Below are 14,989 nucleotides of genomic sequence, written 5' to 3'. Positions count from 1 at the left end.
TAATGTGTTTTAAATTGCTGGGAGGAAGAGCACAAACCAAAGGTTTCACCTGGAATCATGTCTGGAAAGTAATTTCCTTTGCTAAGATGCCACCTCTCAGTTTTGTTTCTCAAGTTGAAGAGTACAGTTGACTGGTGGCGTTCACATCCACGTGGTGGAAACAGAGGAAGTGTCGCTCTTGACTTTGGGTGACCCAGATTCTAGGTGAGGGTTTTCACTTCCTCTGTTGGGATTTGAACAAGTCACCTGACAAGAAGCACTTCATTTGCCTTAGCTGTAAAGTAGGGGAGAGCCATCCCATACGGGAGGCCTCCTGAGGATTACTGAGAGGTCATAATAAGATGGTATACGGGCAGTGAATATTTGAGCGATCTCTTCCCTGCAGTAGGAGCTCTCTGCCCAGTTGGCAATCTGGTTACTTTAGCTAATGTTTTCCCCCTCTGGTTACTGTCCTACTCATTTAATTTTCTGCAGTCCCTTAGTCTGTTAACATGGCTACCTGGGGTTAGCTGTACTTCCTTTTGTTTCCCAGTTGACATGTAGGTATATGTTCATTTTGGTATTTGTCTGATCTGTTCTGAAAATGGGAGAGGCTTGAAGGATACTCTTGTTGCTGACATACTGAGTGTGGCCTGATCCACTGTAAACTTTTAAGTGATCCTGTGTGTTCACTGACTGCCATGAGTTGCTGGAAATTCACAAAACAAAATGAGATCTTCAGTGCTGAGGTGGGCAAAGCACTTCTCTCCTAATTTGCCTGATAATGCTCCTACAGTTTGTTATTAGATAGTAGTTACAGTGATGGTAGAGAGTGACTTGATGCTAGCAGGGATACATGTGACTTTTCCACATTTTTGATAAATACTCATGCAGTTGCTAGAGAGACCCAGTTTTTGGAGAGATTCCTTCCATGCTGAAGACATAATGGCACCAGTGAAATCTGTTGAGTTTCCTGCCAATCCGTCCGAGGTGTAACCAGGTCTTTGTAACTGTTTTATAATAATTGCAGTAAATTTAGTGGAAAAGTAGAGCTCCTGGCACCGAACAGTTACTCACTAACTTTGTAGTAACCAGCCAATTGCATCTGTTCTTTAAACACCAGTAAATTGAAATAAATATTTAATTAGCAGGTTTAAAAAATTATAATATAATATTGTTTTATAGTTAGAATATTATAAAATTATAATAAAATTTAAAATTTTTAAATATATAATTAAAATTCTGCTTGGAAACTGAAGAAATACCTATTCTCCACCTTAGCCTCACTCAAGATCTTCCTCATTGAATCACTTCTCATCTCTGTAAGATGCACGGTTGCAAAAGCTAGAATACGTAGTTTCTTGTGTTTTCATGAAAGATGTAAATACTGTTTGTAGCATACTACCTGTTGAAGAATTGAAGACAAAAAAGTTGTGAGGCGCAGAGTGCAGAAACTCCATTTAATAAAGATGGTAGAAAGGGTTTTAATTCACTGAAAGAATTGGTAATCCAGTTAATTCCAGAGCTCTCCAAGTCAACGTGTTTTAAAATGTTAAATAGTCCTCTTTACTAAAAACAGAGCTTCCAGTTACAACTAGAAATTTTATTTAGGTTTTTTCTGTCTTGGTATTAATAAATTTCTTAGTAATGAAGTTCATAAAACATAGGCTAGTCTGATGACTTTTGTATCTTTCCAATGACAAAAGACAAAAGCAATCTAATTATTACCTTAGAGAAAGAGTTTCTCAAGAGATAAGATGATCCTGATAAAACCAGTAACCTCACCTGTTAAGGCCTATCCATCTAAAGAATGTCTTAAACTAGAGTGGGATTATCTAGTTGTTGGTAATGTTGTTATTCCATCCTTTGAAGCTGCTTTCTGAAAAACAAACTGACTCATACCATTGTAACCCAGGCTTAATTTAATGGAAATATAAATGTATTATTGCTTTATGTTTTTACTTGATTCATGAAATTTTTAGTGATAATTGGTAGTACATCTTTAAAAATACCAGGCCTCAAGCTTCTGCTCAAAAGCTTTTCTCTTATTTTACCAACTGATAAGTTTATCTGCTGTCAAGCTAGTAAATACAGAATTAAGAATCAGAAACTTTCATATATTTGACTTTCCTTTATCACCAATTTAATAGCTTAACATAACTTTTTGATGTGATAGAAAATGTGTCAGTGACTCGCAGTTATGGTAAGAAATACATAAAGCATATCCTTTAACAGAAATTTGGATCCAGGTGCATTTATTACACTAACAGATTCTAAGTCTTGCTTAGAATCATGAACATTAGTTGTGTTGGTTAACTGGTGTCCCTTGGTTGTGCAGCTTGTTTCCTGCTACAGGGTGGTCAGCTCAAGTCTCCCTCAGAATGTACTTGCATCGTACATTGGTTGCTACAGGGTTAGGAGGTTAACAGGAAGACTGTTAGGCTAAGAACATTCACTCTAGATTCATCAGGGGCACAGACACTGAAGGCAGAAAGGCCTGCAGTTAAAATCCCAGCTCTGTTATTTATGTGTTTGTTAGTTTTCAGTAATTTTTTCTGTTATAAGCAGCACTGGAGTGAACATCTACGTGCAGCTCTTTCTGAGCAGTGTTCAGTTATTTCCTTCGAATAAACTACTACAAATGGAACTTCTAAGCTAAAGGCATATAATTTTTAGGGCTTTTGATATTTACTGCCGTATTACCCTCTAGAATAGTTTACAATCCCATGAGCCATGTTTTTGAGAGTCATTTTCCCATTCTCTCATCCACACCAGGCATTTTTATTTAAAATAAGAAGCCTGCTATTCTGAAAGGCAAAGTTCTTTGTTTTGGAAAAATTGTACTTCTTTGATTACTGATGAGGATGACCATTTCTCATGTTTACTGTGTTTGTGTGAATTCCTTGTTTATATCCGTGGCCCTCTTTTCTAGTAGAATATTTGTCTTTTTTGACATATAGCTGTCATTTAAACACATATACACAAACACAGACTATCATGTATATATTAAAATTTCCAGTGGGGAGGGTATATATAGCTCAAGTGATAGAGTGCATGCTTAGCATGCACAAGGCTCTGGGTTCAATCCCCAGTACCTCCTCTAAATGTAAATAAGTGAATAAGCCTAGTTACCTCCCCCCTCAAAAATTAAGTAAAATAAGAAATAAATTTAAAAAAATAAATAGAATTCCCAGTTTTCTTGTTAACATTTGCTTTGGTTAAAGTGTTTTTGTTATGTTGAAGCTTAAAAAATGTATTTAGGAAGCTATTTATTTTTGTTCTTTGTATTTCTGCCTTTTGGAATGTCTTTAGAAAATCCTACCACGTAATTATAAAAATATCTATTGATGTTTTCTTCTAGTACTTTCATAGTTTTCTTGTGTTCTTAATCTTTATGGAGTTAATTTTGATATAAAACATAGGGGTTTTGAATTATATATATTTTTTGAATAGGTGATACATTTACGTGTGGCAAAATTCGAAAGATACAGTTAGAGTCTTCCTCCTAACCCTGACTAATACAAACAAAGCTATATTAAAGTTCCAAAGAGTTTACTTCATTAATAATTAAACATTTTCTTGTATGTACTAGTACGAAAATAGCCCTGTGGTTGTCCTTTTAAATTTTATTTTTAAATAATAAAAGCTATTGTTTATATTACCTGAAAGCCTTACGCATTAGTGATATTAAATACATATGTATCTACTTCTTACTTTTTCCTGCCCATCATGTAAATTATGATAGTTTTTGCAACCATATCAAGTATAAAGATTTTCTCCAGTTTGTCAACTGAAAAAAAATGCACAATCTAAAATTGAGAATTACGTTTTATTCAGCCGACCTGCTGAGGACTTAAGCCTGGGTGACAGCTTCTCAGATAGCTCTGAGGGAAGAGGTAGGGGAGGAGTCGGGATATGTAGGAGTTTTGGCAACAAAAATCAGGTAGTTGGAACAGCAGAAGATTACTGTTAATTAAAAACCAGATATCTCAAGTTATGGGATTTAGCGCTTTGCAAATCTAGGTATGGGAAGATGCAAGAGTCTGGGCTCATTGAAGTCATTCCTTTGATGTGCACGTTAGCTGTCTAGGGCCAGTATGTTGTTTTCTCCATCCTCAGGGTGCACCATCAGAGTTAGTGGGTGGCTGCAGTGGCTGAGGGCTTGATGACTACAACAACCTTTGTCTACTGATGTGTCAGGTGACATTCTTTGTCACAAGTTTTAAGAACTGTTTTGGCGGTGATTCAGATACACTTGAGTGTACTCTACTTTATATGGTTATTGTATCGCTTGGGAATATAGATTTACGAGCCCAAATCTAAGCATCTTTTACCTGAGTAGATATTCCTAGTTATCAGGTAATCCAGTAATTCCCATCACCATAGCCATGCTTTTCTCTTTTGTGCAAGTCTTCTGTGAGGGTAAGAGATCTGTGCTTAGGGATAATCTTGACTTAGAAGAAAATGAGTAGTGTGGGGGGGACGCAGATTACTGTACTCTAGTTCTGTCTCTGTGCCTGTCATGGCCCTCACTCTTCAATAGAATTCTTCCTGAATATAATACAGTTCTTTTATAAGCAGTAAGTACATGACTACATCCATGAGTCACAGTTTTAAAAAATGCCATCTTCTCAGTTTTGGCAGTGTTTATTCCTTATCTTTGAAAGTAGTGTGATGTTGAGGAAGGCGTCCCAGACTAGAGGGCAGGAGACCTGGGCTTGCCTCCAAGCTTTTCTCAATTTAGGCAAATCTTGCACCTCCTATATTTTTTTAGTTCTGAAGTGACAATAATATTTTCTTTTCCCTGTTCATTATAGTTGTGTTGAGCATCATATAAAGTGTGTAAAGTACAGTGAAAGTATCTAATATGCTACACAAATGTAAGTTGCTGTTAAGAAAAGAGAAAAATCTCTGTTCTGATTATTCTTAACCTCTGTGCATAACTCAGTGTCCAGAAGAATGTATATGTGCTCTGCCACTTGGGCTTCCTATTTCAAAGGCTACTTATTAATAGACGTTTCTATGCACCCTTAAGTTTACCTGGCTGTTATCTTATGCCATCTTCCACTTCTAGATGTGGGGAACTTGGGATCAAGTTTCAAAATAAAAGCGTTGAAGAGTTTCTCTTGGTATTTACTTATATATGTATTATTCATATATATATAAATAAAACCAAAAAGGGGAATAATGTCATTAAAGAGCCATGTACTTTATGAAAATGTATTTTAACGACAAATTAAAAAGTATAGACCATCAAAGGAAAACCAAATTTTATTACTTGGATTATTGCACACCAAAACATAAAATTTAAGACCTAGAAGTATCCTGAATACATAGTGTATTGCTATCAATCAACATGAGAATGACAACCAAAGAGAAAAAAGAGAGATACCCAAGAATAGGCTTTTCATAAAAGAGGAAATACAAATGGGCCATTATAGAAGTAAAACATTGTCAACCCTGATTATTAATTGGGGAAATGAAAACTAAAAGCACAGTAAAGTTATTATTTCACAGATTGGGAGTATTATAATCGGTAAGAGTGTGGAGCAATAAGAATTTCCACTCTTTTCTTTCCTCTAATGCTTTGGCTTTCCTGTGTGGCTTTTTGTTTCCATGACTTAAATTGTTTTTGTTGCATTAAAAACTGCAGAAACACGTGTTATGGATGTGATCAAAGCAAGCAAGGTGGTCACCATGGATACTGTTTAGAAAATGAACTTGGAGACACTTTAGAAGTGATTTTACCCCTTCTGCTTGGTTCCTCTTGAGGAATTTGGGGCATTCGGGCTCAGTAACTTAACAAAAGTTGGTCCTTTTATTGATGAAGTCAAGACTAAAATTTGGCTATCATTTCTTTTGTATCCATTCTGCCTTAATATGATAACTCATTACAATAGAAATAATAGTTTAATCACCTAACCCTTATGAGATGCACTTATATCCCAACACTTTCAGTAACCTCTAGCCAAGAAAATAGCAATACTGTGAGTCACATTCAGTCTCTTTCCTTTACTGTATGTTCCCCATCATAATATACCATTTTGTCTACTGTACTTGAATCAAGCCAGTATTTTCTTTTCTACCTTAAAGCTTTAGAATAGTAACATCATTACCACTTTTTAATATTCACATAGAGATGCTGCTAGATATCACACACGCTTTCTTTCACTTAATCTTTTCATCCTTAGGAGGATCTGAAGTTCAGAGAGTTTAGGTGATTTACCCAAGATCACACAACAGCTGAGTAAACAGGGCCAGGATTCTACCCAGTTCTTTCTAAAGATGTGATAAACCATCCTTAGCATGAACTAAGCATTTGACTGTAGCGAATTTTCAGGTGTTCTTAAACTGAAAGGCATCAGAAAATGCTGGTCCAGATTTTCATAGTACTCTAGTGAGAATGTTTTAAAGAACAGAAGTAGAACTTCTACAGTAATTATGAAATCACTATCATGAATATATTTAGTATGATTTTAGTTTTTATGAATATTTGTTGGTTTATTTCCTTATTGAGCTTTGCCACTTATCTTATTTGTTAAACTCATTTGAACTTTGTTCTTGTTTTCCATATTTACTAGCATACTGTCGAATTTCATGGCTCCTGAAATACTCAGTACTTTAACCCTGGAGTCTGTTCTATTTCTTATATTTATCCAAATCTTGATAAATATTCCTCCAAGTGCTAAATATGGTTTAATACCATATATATTATTATTATTACTACTACTATAAATACTCTAGCTCTATCTAAATTAACTCAAAAAGTGAACAGCTGGCATTAAGATGTTCTTCAGAGACATGCAGATCAGTAACTGTGCTAGTAATGTAAGTACAAATGAAAAAAAGAAGAAATTAAAATAGCTGATATTTTTATTTCCCCAAACTATTTGCCAGCTGCATTATGAGGTCAAAACAATGACAGTAATGAGATTCTTCAGATTTCCTTTGTTGTTTAAGTGGCAAAATTCGGTAGAAGCATCCAAAATAGTTTTGCCCAGAGGATGTTTTCTTGAGAAGAGTGGACATGGTGTAGATAACTTTAAATGGTGTAATATGATCTTAAGGACTTTTTTTTTTACTTTCTGCAACAGACTGAAGTTTTCCTACTTTTACAGTTCTATATTTATTATTTATCTTTAAGCTTAGATATGATTTGAAAATTGCATTTTAACCCTCCTTCTCCTCCTATTATGTTCTCACTGCAGTAGCTCCTTATTGCCTGAAGTATACAGTCCTTGGTCTGACACCTCTCTTGTCTGAGGGCCTGTCTCTCACTCTCTTTCTGAGTTTATGCTATAAGCCTCAAAGAGGAAACTCTCTGCTGTACTTGATGTTCCCATATCTCTGCCCCTTTGGGTACCATTCCCTTAATTAGGGGGACCATTCCCTCTTAGAGGGCCAGGGAGGCCCAGGCCACTTCCAGTTATGAGGTTTCTGGTATATTAAAAATGAAAATCTCCAACCTAGTTTCTAAAAGTTTTGATATGTCTTAAATACTTACACTTAGCCCCTTAACATCATTAATATTGTTAACCTCAAACCCAATGTACATACAGATTTACTTGGAGACAGCATCTCTGAGTATGTAACTGTGAGGCCCAGGCCAAAGGGTCCTACTGGCTTCTCGCATGCCTCACCCCACAGGAATCCCACATCTGCTGGGGAACTACCACCTGTCCTCACGGCCCAAAACAGGGAACTCTGTTCCAGTTAGGCTGGCTGAAGTGATCTGTTCTCCCAGTTCTTACAGCACTTTGATTACAGTTCAGCTGGCGTTTCCAAAATACTGACTCACAGCATTTTGTGGATGTATTTTACCTTTCTTGATAACAAGCCCCCTTGGGATGGGGATTGTGCTCTATTAATATTCAGCACATGCTTTACACGTAGTATATTCAGGGAACCAGGATGAATTAACAAATCTGTTTATCATAACATGGCATGAGCTTTCACCTGAATTCAGTAGTAAAAATATAAACGCTGGTATTTTGAGTCATCTTCTGATGGTTTAGTGAAATCCATATGGTTTTACAGGTTTGTATGTGTGTGCGCTTGTGTTAGGTCATTGAAATAGGAATATTTATGGAATAACTTAAAATACATTTTTAAAGCTTATGCTCCTTTGATTTTAAAGGTTGTGTTAACTCCTCCACATCCTTGTTTATTGAGTACCCTGCTTGGTGCTGGGAGTTCAGTTGTGAGCCTGTGTCAGATAACTTACAAGAGGCAGCAAGAAAAAGACACTCAACAATCACATTGTGTAATGAGGGCCATGAAGGAGAATGTGTTTTGTTATTTGTGGAAGCAGATGGCATATGATTAACTTGTAAGTAGTTAAAGAGTTTTAGCATATTGGAAAGAAATTAATTCAATAAAGGCATCTCAGCCGGGATTTGCACAGGATTGACAGGCCGAGGTGAAGGGGATGTTGTGAAGAGGCAGAGAGCTGGTTGAGAGGAGGAGGTGGAAGAGCCGGTTGTTGCTAAATCTCATGCATCCACTGGCAAACTTTCAATCTTATTGATTGGAAAAATTATTGATAAGATAATGGTATGTATGTCAACTGTCAGAAACTTCTTTGGTCTTGTTTTTAAGAGAAAGAAAATGAAACCCCCATATTTGCTGGTGCCTTGAGGTTAGCATATTTAGGCAGAAGAGACCGTTGGAGTTGAAAGGCCTGTAGCGGGAACCAGGATGACTCTTCATGCTGTGACTGCCCTTCATCTAACTAGGAAGTCGGATTTCTGGGAAGGTTCTGGCGCAGTTAGTCTTTAAGAGCTTAGGCAACCATCGGCATTGGAAAGTGTTGTAGGAACACTGTAGGAGTGGTGGTGATGTTTACTGAGATGACTCCAAGGAAACAGGTGGTTGTGCTCAGAGTGTCTGAAAGTCTTGCAGTGGTCAGGTAATAGTGAAATAAGCACAGCGTTTGGTGTTACTCATCGTTTTGTTTTTCTTTACTTATCATTTCAGAACTCCTGTATTATGGCTCTCAAAGATACAAAATATGATATTCTTTTAATACATTTGTTTTTAAGAAGGAACATCTGAAATTGGCAATATCTGAATTTTGAAGGAAATTTATTGGCCTCAGTTTTGATACCTCTTGGGCAGTATTGCCATCTAATGACTGTTACATCAAATTGTAGATAAAAGTTCCCAAAGAACCCTATAAAATTAAGACATCAGTCCAGAAGATTTTACCTATTTCATTGTCAAAACAGTGTCACACCGTGATATGTAGAAAACTTAAGCCTCTAAAACAAAATAGTCTGTTTTAACAAATAAATGTATGATAGTACATTCATTTATGTGTTTTCTTTTTTACTTGAAGTATTGATTTGCAGTGTCATATGGCATAGTGATTCAATTATAAATATGCATTCTTTTTCATTATAGGGAATTATAAGATACTGAATGTAGTTCCCTGGGCTGTATATAGTAGGACCTTGCTGTTTATCTATTTTATGTATAGTAGTGTGTATCTACAAATCGTGAACTCCTAATTTATCCCTCCCCACCTTTCCCCTTTGGGAACCTTAAGTTCGTTCTCTTTGTCTGTGAGTCTATTTCTGTTTTGTAAATAAGTTCATTTGTATCACTTTTTCTGGATTCCACATATAAGTGATATCATATAGTATTTTGCTTACTTTGTCTGGCTTACTTCACTTAGTATGACAGTTTCCAGGTTCATCTGTGTTCCTGCAAATGGCATTATTTTTTTCTTTTTTTATTGCTGAGTAGGATTCCATTGTATAAATACACCACAGTTTCCTTATCCAGTCATCTGTCAGTGGACATTTAGGTTGTTTCCATGTCTTGGCTATCGTAAATAGTGCTGCTGTGAACATTGGGGTACATGTATCTTCTCAGATTAGAGTTTTTTCCAGACATATGCTCAGGAGTGGGATTGCTAGATCGTATGGTAACTCTATTTTTATTTTTTTAAGTAATCTCCACACTGTTTTCCATAGTGGCTACACCAAACTGTATTCCCACCTACAGCATAAGGGGGTTCCCTTTTCTCCACACTCTCTTCAGCATTTCTCCTTTGTGAACTTTTTAATCATGGTCATTCTGAATGGTGTGAGGTGATTCATTTGTGTGTTTTCTGTTAGTGGCTTAAGTAGTAACTCTTAGAATGAAGCTGAAAAATACATAATATCAAATATAAACTCTAATTTTTTTTGACCAGTCTCTTAATTTTTGAGGGACGGGATTGAAATAGATGTTGTCTATGGACATTTGCAAATCTGTGATGTTCGGTTAGAGTTGCCAGGAGCACTTACGTGTGAAGAGTCACCCTGAGCCTGAAGTGATGCCTCGTTTTGCCTCCAATGCAGCACTTTGTCCTACGGCAATAGCAGCTTGCACGTGGATGCCGCCTTCCAGCAGACCCTCTGGAGCGTGGCCCCCATCAGCTCAGGAAGCGAAGCAGCCAAGGTAAAGACGCCACAGCAGTGAGGAGGCTGTTCCCTTGATGCAGAGTTGACAGTCATCCCTAATGATGATAGGGATGATGATAACGAGCAAATGCATTAGAGCTCTTTGTGTCAAAGTAGCCTGTAACACAGATGCGTGACATTAAAGACTCTCATGTAAATTGTTACTTAAAAGTGAAGTTTGTGTTAAGATCTGTCCTTCCTTATTTTTACATTTCTGTTTATTTGTGTGTATTTTACACGTGAGCTTTCTAGGGGTTATTTTCTCCAATGTTCTGGCCTCAGGATATGCTCATTTAGGCTAATGTCGAGATGTCTCATCCTCCGGGGTGCGGGACTTAGACCCGGAGCACAGTAGTGCCTGCGCTTCAGGGTTTCCAGGGAAATAGCTCTGTTCTGATCATTCTCACTTAGATGGTCCAGAATTGAGCCTATCCAGGCTTGTCTGTTCAGTGGAGGGTCTTTTGAGGCTACAGTCATGGATTCTAGACTTGGGAGCCCAGGGCTCAGAGATAGAAGGCAGGTGGCAGCACCTGTGTCTGTGATTTTTCCCAGTTACCTAAGCCTCACTAGGCTTCTGGATCTTTGACTATGAAAATAGAAGGCTGAACCAGGTGATCTGTCCATCTGTCAGCATCTGACCATGACTGTTCCAGTGTGACTGGTTTCGATCTTTCCAGGGTATCTCATCGGCAGTGACATCCTCAGGTTGCTTCATGGACACATGGACGAGTGCCTCACTGTCCCCTCAGGAGTACATGGCGAAGAGCAGCGGAGGTTGGTACCTGAGCCCAGAGCCTGGAGCCTCGCACCTTCTTGCCTTGACACAGTTCCTTAAGTTCAGGATGTGTCTCGTCAGGCCATTTGCATAATAGAAAGTGGGCCACTAACGTTATCTGTCCACTAAAGTGATCCATTTGCTGGCCTCCTCTGAAGTTTTTACTCATGTTATGTTTTGATTCCCTGTCAATAGAATTGATGAAAATTTTTGTCCAGTTAAAACATGGTAAGAAGCATTGAATGAAGTAAACTAAGTGGGAGGAGTGAAACATTCAGCTACTTAAAACCTCATTAAATGTTCATTAGTTTCAATTAGTCTTCTTTCTGGAATGTTCAGTCTCATACTCAGTTTCAAAATCAGAGTTCTCAAATGGCCCAGAGGTTCAGGTCCTTTTTATGTTGTCTTCTATTTACTGACATAGAAGATAAAATTGACCACTGTCCCTAGTAGTTTATGTGATTTTAATTCCTCTCTCATGTTAATCTCATTTGGCATTGGACCAAGACTGCAGGGGTCTGGATCATGGGGGAAAGTGCACAAAGTGACTGAAAAAGAAGATAAGAAGAGATTTTTTCCCCCAGACTTAAAAGACATTCTTATGGAGCAAATGGATGCCCATAGGGGGAGAAAAGATCAAAAGAACTGCAGCCTAAGCCTCACACTTTATACAAACCCTAATTCAGATGGGTCATTTGTGTAAATGTAAAACACAAAACTATAGAACATTTAGAAAAACTCTTGGCGATCACAGTTTTAAAACTTGACATAAAAAACATGTCCATGAAAGGAAAATATTGATAAGCTGGATCTCATCAAAATGAGAAAGTTTTGTTCTGTAAAAGCCCCTGTGAAGAGGATGAAGTGTGAGGCCCAGTGGAGAGGGAGGCAGTGGGTCCTCGGGAAGTAAGCGGTACATGCACAAGCTTTGGTTTCCTTAAAGCAACCTTAAGGGATTGGTACAGAGACCAGTTTAGATTTAAGTATGTACATTACTTAGCATCACGTCTGGCATATTAACAGCCTGTTGTAATGAGAGCTTTGGAACTTGGGTGTGTGTGATGCACATCCAGAGAAGTTTCTCTTTGTGTGTGTGAGACTGTTCTGTTGATATTTATATTTTTCTGTCTCACCATTTAGCAGATTGTTATATTAAAACATTAAAATTAATGGGTTCTTACATTTCTTCTAAATGTTTTAAATATCTGGAATAGAATTTAGAACTTCAAATAACCATATGCATGTGTTGAAATATAATATATTAAACTACACCTGAACTCATAGCTGAGTGCTTCTGTGGACTGAAATTAGATGGGTAAGGTGAATGTGTTCACTGGAGGGAGGGGAGAGGGAGAGAAAGAGAGTGAGGGAGGGGGGAGGCAGGGAGGGAGAGGAGAGGGGAGGGAGAGAAGGCCAGGGGGAGGGAGAGGGAATGAACGGGATTAGAGGGAATAAAAGAGGAGAGGATGTGTTTAAATCAAATGTGTATTCAGATCACTGTTATTATTTTGCTATTTTTATTTCCAGTTATATTCTCTCCTACCAAAAAGTATAGCTTTTACTGTTTATCCAAAGACTTCCCATTTGTTCCTCTCTTTAATTGGCTTGAATAAATAGAGTCCAAGAATGAAAAGTTAACATTTTGTTTTGTTTTGTTTTAACAGAAGTGTTCACTACGAAGTTGGTGCTGTATCTGTTCACGCACGTGCCCTGTGGAGGCTGGAGACACTGAGGGTTGCGTAAGTAGAGCTTGGTGCATCCCATGCTCTGAGGGTGCAAAGTGCTTCTGCTGCTCTTGTGCTTTTGTGTAAAATGGCCACGCTGATGGCCAGCTTAAAGACTTAAACATGTAGACAAGACACTATAAACCTTTTAGAAGAAAACATAGGCAAAACATTACCTGACATACACCTCAGCCATGTTTTCCTAGGGCAGTCTACCCACACATTAGAAATAAAAGCACAAATAAATGCACAAATGGGACCTAACTGAACTTACGAGCTTTTGCACAGCAAAGGAAACAATAAGCAAAGTAAAACGACACCCTATGGAATGGGAGAAAATACCTGTAAATGATTTGACTGACAAAGGCTTAATTTACAGAAAATACAAACAGCTCATAAAATTTAATAACAAAAAAAAAACCCAATCCAAAAATGGGCAGAAAACCTAAACAAGCATTTCTCCAATGAAGACTATAAATGGCCAATAGACACATGAAAAAATGTTCAATATCACTAATTATCAGAGAAATGCAAATCAAAAGTACAATGAGGTATCAGCTCACACCAGTCAGAATGGCCATCACTCAAAAGTTCATGAATGATAAATGCTGGAGAGGGTGTGGAGAAAAGGGAACTCTCCTACACTGTTGGGGGTATGTAGTTTGGTGTAGCCATTATGGAAAATAGTATGGAAATTCATCAGAAAACTAAAAATAGACTTACCCTATGATCCAGCAATCCCACTTCTGGATATGTATCCGTAGGAAACTCCAGTGCGAAAAGATACCTGCATCCCAGTATTCATAGCACCACTATATACAACAGTCAAGACATGGAAGCAACCTATAGAAGCAACAGATGACTGGATAAAGAAGATGTGGCGTATTTCTACAATGGAATACTACTCTGCCATAAAAAGGGATAAAATAATGCCATTTGCAGCAACATGGATGGACATAGAGATCGTCATTCTAAGTGAAGTGAGCCATAAAGAGAAAGAAAAATACTGTATGATACTACTGATATGTGCAATGTTAAAAAAAAAAGACACTAGGAATTCATCTACAAAACAGAAAGAGACTTGCAGACTTAGTAAATAATTGTATGGTTGTATGGTCACCAGGGAAAGGAGGTGGGAAGGGATAAATTTGGGAGTTTTTATATATGGTGGCTAACATTTACACATGTTAACCACTATATATAAAAATAGATTAAAAAAATGCTTCTTATGTATAGCACAGAAACATATGTTCAGTATCTGGTAGTAACCTGTAATGGAAAAGCTGCTACAACCACCAACTGAGGAAGCAAGAAAAGAAAGGAGAGGTAGTTATCCCGGGCTAGAGCCCAGTCCTGGGAAAGTCCTTGACTGCTGCTGATGCTGCCCCCTCAATGCACTGCGCCCTCCTCCCAGGAGCAGGCTGACATGAAGACATGCATCCTGTGAACCTGGGGTAGCAGAGGCCGCCCCCAGGACAGGCCCTAGGACAGATGGGAGCTAGTCCACCTGCTGAGGGAGGGCAGCACCCCTCCCTGTAGCCGCCCTCTGACTGCACGGTGCCTACCTCCCTGTGGCCTCTGTAACATTGCTTTTGGTTTTGTTTTGACATAGGAAGAGCTAAGCGTCTCCCTTCTGGCTGTGGCTTCACACTTAGAACAGCAGTGCCTACCCCAAGATTATGCACAGAGTTAGTATAGTTACTAAAAGGGCTTCATTTTGTGCATCTCATCTTTAATCCATCTGGATTTTCCTCTCAATACAAAAATGCGAATTCATGTAAAAAATAATTCACCAGTCCCTGCTTCAGATATGTAGGCAGACACAAAAAGCCACCTTTTGTATGAATTCTTTGATAGGGAATCTCCAGGATGGGTGGAGAGAGAGAGAAAGAGAATGGGGATTAGGCCTTGTCTTGGGCTGGGGGAGGGAGGACATGGGTTGTGCTTTGGATACAAGCTTTTACGTTGAGGAAGGAAGTAGTCTGAAACCAGACAGTGGTGTTGGTCTCACAGCATTGTAAATGCATTTAATGCTCTTGAATTGCACAATTTAAAATGGAAAA

The 14,989-nt window shown here is 38.0% G+C and overlaps 1 long non-coding RNA gene across 2 annotated transcripts in view; it reads left to right on the top strand.

Annotated features, from left to right (window-relative positions):
• LOC135319842 (uncharacterized) overlaps window positions 1-11,143 on the top strand; it is a 99,480-nt gene extending 88,337 nt beyond the window's left edge. For both annotated transcript variants that reach the window (XR_010378740.1, XR_010378741.1), the window contains exons 3-4: window positions 10,326-10,425; window positions 11,105-11,143. This is a non-coding gene — a long non-coding RNA (uncharacterized LOC135319842). The remainder of the gene's footprint in view (window positions 1-10,325; window positions 10,426-11,104) is intronic.
• Window positions 11,144-14,989: the final 3,846 nt, after the last annotated feature.

The sequence above is a fragment of the Camelus dromedarius genome, chromosome 33, assembly GCF_036321535.1.
Source record: "Camelus dromedarius isolate mCamDro1 chromosome 33, mCamDro1.pat, whole genome shotgun sequence".
Lineage (NCBI taxonomy): Eukaryota > Metazoa > Chordata > Mammalia > Artiodactyla > Camelidae > Camelus > Camelus dromedarius.
Note: the sequence above shows the minus strand (reverse complement) of the source record. Positions and strands in the feature narration are given on the sequence as shown.